The sequence below is a fragment of the Martes martes genome (assembly GCF_963455335.1).
Source record: "Martes martes genome assembly, chromosome: 7".
Taxonomy (NCBI): Eukaryota; Metazoa; Chordata; class Mammalia; order Carnivora; family Mustelidae; genus Martes; species Martes martes.
In genome coordinates, this window is record NC_137894.1 from 69,546,191 (window position 1) to 69,555,138 (window position 8,948).

The following is an 8,948-nucleotide window of genomic DNA, read 5'->3' on the forward strand; positions in this document are numbered from 1 at the left end:
AAGCTGTCCTCAGTTATTTTCAACTTTTCCTTCCTTAAGAAATCCTGGATCATGAAACACCTCCAAAACAGTTATAAAATGCTCTGAAATAAAGCTTACACAATTCTCAGAATTTTTTCCATGATTCCTTTTTAAGATCTTCACTAGAATTTCCTATAGATTTCAGGAATTAATCAGCTTGAATTAATACTTACTTGATATTTTATACTTAGGGTCCTTTGTGAGGTATTTTCCTTAGATACTGGGGCTATTTCCAAGTATTTAATCTTCCTTTAAGTTTTATATTGAATTTTCTATAATCTAAATAATATAAGTTAATATCTACAATTTATGGCTTAGAATGAATTTTTTTAAAGGTTTTATTTATTTATTTGACAGAAAGAGAGAGAGCACAAGCAGGGGGAGCAGCAGGCAGAGGGAGAGGGGAGACCAGGGCACATTGAGCCCGATGTGGGTCTCAATCCCAAGACCTTGAGATCATGACCTGAGCCAAAAGCAGATGCTCAACTGACTGAGCCACCCAGGCACCCCAAGAATGAACTTCAATATTGGTGTTTTGTGTATCTACATACAACACAGAGCAAACCTCACAATTAATAGTGAAGCATTAGAAGCATCTCCTTTGGGTGTGCCTGGGTGGCTCAGTTGGTTAAGTGTCTGACTCTTGATCTCAGGGTTGAGTTTAAGCCCTGCGTTGGACCCCATGCTGGGCATGGAGCCTACTTTAAAAATAAATAAACAAAATAAAATTTAAATTTAAATTAAAAAAAGAAGCATTTCCTTTGAGGTCAAGAATAAGAAAAAGAAGCCCCCCACCCTTTTTTTAAGATTTATTTATTTATTTTAGAGAGAGAGGGAGAAAACACAAACAGGGGAAGGGGCAAAAGGAGAGAATATCCAAGCAGACTCCCACTGAGCGCAGATCCTGACATGGGGCTCAGTCTCACCATCCATGAGATCAGAACCTGAGCCAAAACCACAAGTTGGATGCCCAACGGACTGAGCCACCCATGCACCCCAGAAAAGGAGGCCGCCTATCACTGCTTCTATTTAATTCTGTAGTCCCTAGCCAATGCAATAAGGAAAAGGAGGAGAAAGGGAAAGGAAAATTAACAAGAAATAATTAGCTGTTTATTGATAATAGATAACACTAAAATGTTTACAGGCAATACAAATAACATCTACACTGGGACTGTTCAAACTTCAAAGTTTTAAGACAGAAAGATCAATATGCAAATATCAATTACATCAACCAATCAGAAAATATAATTGGGAAAAGATTATCTAGATACCAAAAAAATATTTTTTAGGAATAAAGAAAAGGAAAGCATGCTTAACATGGCAAAATTATAAAATTCTACTAAAAAATACAAAAGAAGATGGAAATAAAAGCAGAGATATACCATGTTTATGGATGGGAAGATGAAAAATAATGAAAATATCATTTCCTTCCCAAATTAATATATGAACTCATTGCAATTCCAAAAAAATCTCTATGGGATTCTCCAAAGGACATGACAGTCTTATTTTAAAATAAGATCAAGAGCTAAGAAGAGCAAGACATTTCCTGAAGAAGAATGAGGCAGACAGACTTACCTTCACACAGCCATCAATACAATGCAGCAATGAGAACTACACCACAGCAGTAAATACTGCCAGGACAGACAAATGTAACAAAGGGACAACAAAGGAATCCCAGCAACAGGCCCATCCATATCAGAGAAAGTTAATCTATGGCAATAAATGCTTGTTGGCACTGTTACCATGTGAAAAAATAATCAACTTCGATCTCTCTTCTACCATACCGAAATCAGTTACAGATTGAGGACATAATTGAGAAAAACATACTTTAACACTTTTAGAACAATATCTTTATAACCTTGGGATAACAAAACATCTCTCTTTTTTTTTTTTTTTAAGATTTTATTTATTTGACAAAGAGAGACACAGCAAGAAAGGGAACACAAGTAGGGGGAGTGAGAGAGGGAGAATCAGGCTTCCTGCTGAGCAGGGAGCCCAATGCGGGGCTCCATCCCAAGACCCTGGAGTCATGACCTGAGCCCAAGGCAGACGCCCAATGACTGAGCCACCCAGGCACCCCACAAGACATCTTTTAAGCGAGATACCAAATTACAAACCACAAAGAAAAAAGACTGGTAAATTCTGTATACCAACATTAAAAATTTCTGTGCCTTAGGGGCGCCTGGGTTGCTCAGTGGGTTAAGCGGCTGCCTTCAGCTCAGGTCAGGATCCCAGAGTCCTGGGATCGAGCCCTGCATCAGGCTCCCTGCTCAGCGGAGAACCTGCTTCTCCCTCTCTGTCTGCCGCTTTGCATACTTGTGCTCTCTCTCTCTCTCCATCTCCCTGCCAAATAAATAATCTTTTTAAAAAATTCCTGTGCCTTAAAGGGGCCCTTAAGTGCATCTGGGTGGCACAATTGGTTAAATGTCCAACTCCTGGTTTCACTTCAGGTCATGATTTCAGGATCATGAGATCGAGCCCCATGTTGGGCCCTCACACTCAGTGCAGAGTATGCCTAAGATTCTCTCTCCCTCTCTCTGTCTCTAAAATAAATAAATCCCTTTTTTTAAATTGCCTTAAGATTTGAATAGAAGGGTATGAAATGGAAAAAAATATATTTGAATACATATAGCTGACAAAATATTACTATCTAGAATATATTAAGATGCCTATGAGTTATAAAAAGACAACCACTAGAAAAATGGTCAAAAATTTTCAGAAGATAAAACTCAAATGGCCAACAAACCTAGGGGAAGATGCTCAATGCTACTAATAAGCAGAGGAATTCAATTTAAAACTACAATTTCATAGGCACGAGGTTAGCAAAAATTAAACAACTGGACAATTCTAAGTACTGGTGAGATTGTCAAACAAAAGGAAATCTCAAACAGTGTTGGCAATATAAACTGGTGCCACCACTTTGAAGAGCTATAAGACAATATCTAGTAAAGTTGAAGAAGCACATATCCGGAGTTCTGGCTCTAGCAAGCTAGAAGGTCTAAAACTTAAATGAAGTCCTCCTACTACGAGTATTTCCAATTTAGGTTAATTTTTTTAAAAGATTTTATTTTTATTTATTTGACAGACAGATCACAAGTAGGCAGAGAGGCAGGCAGAGAGAGAGGAGGAGGCAGGCTCCCCACTGAGCGGAGAGCCCGATGCGGGGCTTGATCCCAGGACACTGGGATCATGACCTGAGCTGAAGGCAGAGGCTTTAACCCATTGATCCACCCAGGCGCCCCTAATTTAGGTTAATTTTTTAAATGAAATTCATAACGAAGCAGGCCATTTAAAGAAGGGACAGCCTTATACATCGAAACAAGAAGGACCTGAAAGCTAGAACCATAAATAACTTGCCTAAATTAATATATGAAGACATAGAAAGTCTGAATGGTTCCAATAACCATTAAGAAACCAATCAGTACAGGGCACCTGGGTGGCTCAATTGGTTAAGTGACTGCCTCAGGCTCAGGTCATGATCCCAGGGTCCTGGGATTGAGCCCCGAGATGTGTGTCCAACCTGCTCAGCGGGGAGTCTGCTTCTCCCTCTCCCTCTGCCTGCTGCCCCCTACTCCTGCTCTCTCTCTCACTCTTTCTCAATAAATAAATAAAATCTTTTAAAAAATGGATGTAAGAATCTTAAGATACTATGAAGCCAAATCTAGCAGTGCATACAAAAGATAATCCATCATGAACAAGATGACTTTATCCCAGAAATTCAAGGGTGACTTACTATTAAAACATTAACAGATTTTAGGGTAAAATAGATAGAACCAAGTAATGAATCTAAGAAAATAAGAGCAAGGCCTTTATAAAGAGATAAATTTTAAATTTTTAAAAATACATTAAAGAAGACAAAAAAAAAAAACTATGCCATGTAGTTTTAGTATAGACAGTATAGTAGTATAGACAGGAAAATACAAAATCATAAAAAAAGTCAATACGCTTCAAATTGACCTGTATATTTTATGCAGCAGCAACTAATATCCCAATATGAGTTTGCAAGAAACATGACAGGCTAATTCTAAACTTGATATGAAAGAGCAAAGAACCATAAACAGCGAAGATGCTGAAAGGGAAGGGCGCATGGGTGGCTCAGTCAGTTAAGCATCTGCCTTCGGCTCAGGTCATGATCCCAGGTCCCGGGATCAAGCCCTGAATTGTGCTCCCTCCTCAGTGGGGAGATTGATTTTCCCTCTGCCCCTCCCCCTTCTCATGTGCACAAAAATAAGTAAATAAAATCTTTAAAAAAAAAAGAGGAAGAAGAAAAGGAAAACTGCCCTACCAGTTATCAAGAATTATTATAAAGCTATAATATTTAGAACAGGGTGTTATTCATGCTGGGAGACTAATGAATACCACTAGTGCACCCAGAACCAGAATCACAAATGTATAAGAACTCATCCATGACACAGGGAGCACTGCAGATCACTGGGGAATGGTGTATGAAATACATGATGTCAGGACAAAGGGTCATCCACATGGTAGACCTCTATCGCCTACCATACGCAAAACCTAATTTCTGATGGATTACAGACTTCAAGATGAAAGATAAAACTCATTAAACTTGCAGAAGAATATATAGAAGATATTTATATGATCCCAGGATAAGAAAATACCTCTTTAGCAAGACAAAAAAAGCATTCTTCATAAAGAAGATGGGTAAGCATGACAACTTTAAAATTCAGAACTTTTGCTAACAAAAAGATACCTTAGAGAAAAATTAAATTAGGAACTAGAACAAAATACAGGCGTCCCAGGAAACAAGAATACTTGACTGGAATCTTTGAATTATACTTTATCATTTGAACTCCAGCTAACTTTTATGTGAAAATCAGGAACCAAACAGACTCTGAAATCTAGGTATTCTTCCTTATTTTAACTCAGCTATCTGAGCTTAAAAACAGCATAAACACTGATAACGAGGAATGTTTTATTTGCAACATACACAACCAACTGCACATTAATATCTAGAATATTTGAAAAGCTAATTCCTACATAACAAAAAGAGAAAAACAAATAACCCAATGGCAAAACTAGAATTTTATAGAAGAAAAAAAATTCAAGTGTTGACTAAAAATATGAAAAATGCTCAACCTCATTAATAATCAGAAAAATTCACCTTAAGGTCACAAAGAATAACCATTTTACATTCACCAGGCTGGGAAAAAATTAAGTTTGGCAAGACCAGTTACTGGTGAAGATAAGAATTCTACGCAGTAAAAAAAAAAAAAAAAAATTCTATGCAGTGATGGGACAAGTACAATTGGTACAACTACTTTGAAAAACACTCCGCCATTATCTTGCAAAACTGTACATGTTCATTCTTACAAACCAGATATTCCAATACGAGAAACCGTATATGCTCTATTGAAAACCTTGCACCTACACACCAGGAAAGGTGTGAGAATGTCCATTGTACCATTGTTCAGAATAACAAAAAACTGGAAATAATCAATTATTCATCAAGAGTAGAATAAATAAATTGTGCTAAGAGCTTCTTTGAGAAACAGTTCACATGCCATACAATTCATCCATTTAAAATGTATGATTCAATGTGTTTTTTGTATATTCATATTACATTACCTTTTTAAATTGTGGTTAATCACTTAAACTATTTTTTAAAAGATTTTATTTTTAAGTAGGCTCTACATCCAATGTGGGGTCTGAATCAAGAGTTGCATGTTCTACCAACTAAGCCAGCCAGGTGGCCCCGACTTTTACTTTTTTTTTTTTTTTAAGGTTTTATTTATTTACTCGACAGACAGAGATCACATGCAGGCAGAGAGGCAGGCAGAGAGAGAAGGGGAAGCAGGCTCCCCGCTGAGCAGACAGCCTGAAGCAGGGCTCCATCCCAGGACCCTGGAACCATGACCTGAGCCGAAGGCAGAGGCTTTAACCCACTGAGCCACCCAGGCACCCCGAGTTTTACCGTTTTAAAGTATACAATCTAGTAGCACAAATTACATTCACAATGTTGTGCAAGTATCACCACCAGTTTGTTTTCCAAAACTTTTTTATTAACTTCAAACAGAAACTTAACAGCTAAGCAATAACTCTCCATTCCTGCCTCTTCAGTCCCTAGTAACCTCTAATCTACTTTCTGTCTCTATGAATTTGCCTATTCTAAATATTTCATGAGTAGAAACTGACAATATTTGCCCTTTTGTGTCTGGCTTATTTTACTTAGCATAATGTCCTCAAGGTCCACCTGTATTGTAGCATGTATCAGAACATCATTCTGATTAACCTAGAGGGTATTATGCTAAGTAACATAAGTCAGACTAAGACAAATACCATAAAATTTCCCTTATACGTGGGATCTTAAAAAAAAAAGAAAGAAACAAACTCATAAATAGAGAACTGGTGGTTGCTAGAAAGGTGGGAGTGGGGGTATGGGTGAAATAGGTAAAGGGGATTAGGAAGCACAAATTTCCAGTTATAAAGTAAACAAGTAACAGAGAAATACAGCTAATGATATTGTAATAAGGTTGTATGGTGACAGATGGTAACTACACTTCTCACAGTGAACACTGAGTTTAAATTGTTGAATCACGATGTTGTACACCTGAAACTAGTATAATATTGGCAACTACATTTCAATAATAAAAGTCTTTTTAAAAGAACTTCATTTCTTTTTATGGTTGAATGATATTCCTTCGTATGGATATATCACATTTTGTTTGTCCGTTCATCTGTTGATGAACACTTGGGTTGTTTACAACTTTTGGCTATTGTAAATAATGCTGCAAAGAACATTGATATGGAAGTTCTGTTCAAGTCCTTGCTTTCAATTTCTTTGGACAGATACTCTGGAGTGGAATTGCTGGGTCATACTGTAATTCTATTTAGCTTTTTCAGAAATCACTGAACTATTTCCCACATCCCTTGCACCATTTTACATTCTCACTGGTTATGTGTGAGAGTTCCAAATTCCCCACACCTTCGCCAACAAATATTTTTCCCCAGGTTGTGGCTTGCTTTTTCATTCTTTTAACAGTGTCTTTCTCAAAGCAGAAGTTTTCAACTTCAATCAAGGGCAACTTACCAATTTTTTTCTTTCATGGGTCTGCTGGTGGTGCTGTATCTAAAGAGGTCTTTTCAATTTCAAAGTTACCTATATTTTCTCCTATGTTATCTTCTAGAAGTTTTATAGTTTGTGTTTTGTATTTAGTCTATGATCCATTTTGAGTTAATTTTTGTGAAGAGCAGAAAGTCTGAACTTAGATCTACTCTTTTGCATGGGGGCGTCCAATTGTTCCAGCACAATTTGTTGAAAAAACTACTCTTTCTTCATCAAATTTTCTTTGCTTCTTGTCAAAGATGAGTTAACCATGTTTGGGTGAGTCTATTTCTGGGGTCTCTATTCTGTTCCACTGATCTATTTGTCTTTCAGCAATGCCACATTGTCTTGGTTACAGAAGCTTTATAGTAAGTCTTGAAGTTGGGTAGTGTGAATCCTTTGACTTTGTTCTTCATCGGTATTGTATTGGCTATTCTGTCTTTTGTTTTTCCATATGAATTTCGAAATCAGTCCATTGACATCTACAAAATCACTTGCCGGGATTTTGATTGGGATTGCATTGAATCTATAGATCAAGTTGGGAAGAACTGACATCCTAACAACATTGAGTTTTCCTACCCATGAACATGAAATATCTCTCCATTTATTTAGACCTTCCTTGATTTCTTTCATCGGGAGTTTTGTTGTTTTCTCTCATAGAGTTATTATATAAATATCTAAGTATTTTTCTTTCTTTGCTTTTTTGGGGGTGGGGGTACTAATGTAAATGGTGTTGCATTTTTAATTTCAAGTTCCAATTTTAAGAAAGCAATTGATTTTTCTAGATTAACCTTGTATCTACAACCTTGTTATAATCATTTATTAGTTCCAGGGTTTGTTTGTTTTCAATGATTTTTGGGGATTTTCTACACAGACAATTATATCATCTATGAACAAAGACAGTTTTATTTTTTCTTTATCAATCTTTCACCCAACCCTGCTTGTCTTACTGCATTAACTAGGGCTTTTAGTCAATGTTGAAAAGAAATTGCAAGAGGAGACAACCTTGCCCAGTTTCTGATCTTAGGGAGAAAGTATCTCCCTTCTCATCATTAAGTATGATGTCACCTGTAGAGTTTTTATGGCTGTTGTTTATCATATTAAGGAAGTTCCCCTCTCTTCCTGTTTTGCTGGGAGATTTTTTATCATAAATGAATGTTGGATTTTGCCAAATGCTTTTCCTGTACTTATTGATATGATTATATTATTATTTTTCTTTAGCCTCTTCATTTAATGGATTACATTAATTGATTTTTTGAATGTTAAACCAGACTTGCATACCTGGAATAAAATCCCACTTAATGCATAATTCTTGTTATACATTGTTGGATTCAATCTATTAACATTTTGTTGAAGACTTTTGCATCATTTTCGTGGGAGATATTGGCCTGTAATTTTCCCTTCTTTTAATGTCTTTTGTCTTGTTACTAGGGTGATGCTTGGTCTAATAGAACAAGTTAGGAAGTATTCACTGCAGTTCTATTTTCTGGAAGACATTACAGAGAATTGGTATCATTTCTTTCTCAAATGCTTGGTAGAACTCAGAGTGAAACCATCTAGGCCATGCTAAAACTAATAAAGACTATAGCAGAAATAAATTAAATGGAGACTAGAAAAACAGTAGAGAAAACAAAGAAAACCAAAAGTTGGCTCTTTGAAAAGATCAACAAAATTGGCAAACCTTTAGCTAGACTGACCAAGGAAAAAAGAGAAAAGAGTCAAATACTAAAATTAGGAGTGAAAGAGGGGATATCACCATTGACCTTGCAGAAATAAAAAGAATTATAAAAATCATGGCGAATTATATGCCAACAAACTAGATAACTTAGATGAAATGGATAAATTCCTAAAAAGACATAAACTA